The sequence below is a fragment of the Vicia villosa genome, linkage group LG2 (genome assembly GCF_029867415.1).
Source record: "Vicia villosa cultivar HV-30 ecotype Madison, WI linkage group LG2, Vvil1.0, whole genome shotgun sequence".
Taxonomy (NCBI): domain Eukaryota; kingdom Viridiplantae; phylum Streptophyta; class Magnoliopsida; order Fabales; family Fabaceae; genus Vicia; species Vicia villosa.
Genome location: NC_081181.1, coordinates 183,918,448 through 183,919,157, shown reverse-complemented (window position 1 = coordinate 183,919,157; position 710 = coordinate 183,918,448).

Below are 710 nucleotides of genomic sequence, written 5' to 3'. Positions count from 1 at the left end.
TTACTTAGAATAATAAATCACTGCTACTCTGTTCTCATTGGTGCAACAACTAAAGTTGATAATTGTAAAACTTACTTACAATGATAAACACTTTGATAACTGTAAAACTTACTTTTGCTTATAATGCAACATGTTCTCATTGGTGCTAGAACTAAAGTTGTTTGGAAAGTATGGACTTAGATTTTGCTGCAGTAGTTTAGAGCTTCTGATGCCGTGGAGAAAAGGCTAGCCTACAAGTTCAGAACTCCAACAATTAAATCACTATGGGAGAGAAAATGAAGTTTCAATGAGAAAATATTTTAATACATGTGAAGTGGCACGCTTTTCTCTTTAAATAAGAAAAATGATTGGTAACCCGCACGCGTGTGGAATGTCATGGGATGCAGTCAGCTGTTATAATGATTTGATTGATTGTTGTAATTGTACATTAACTTAATTCACAACCTATGATTAGGCTGCTATAAAGTTTATAGGACTTGGTGCTGACATTAATTTCAATCTAGTTGAGTATTAAGAAAAGATGAATCAGGTTTTTAAAATAAAAATACCTTTTGATTAATACTTTTTTGGGGTCAGTAAACAGAATAATAAAAACCTGTAAAAACACGTGCACATGATCAATTCGGATGATAGTGTTTAATCTAATAATATCAATTTTTGTTTGTCGAGTTATGATTTGTGGACTTTTTTGATCGATAGATTTATCTGTG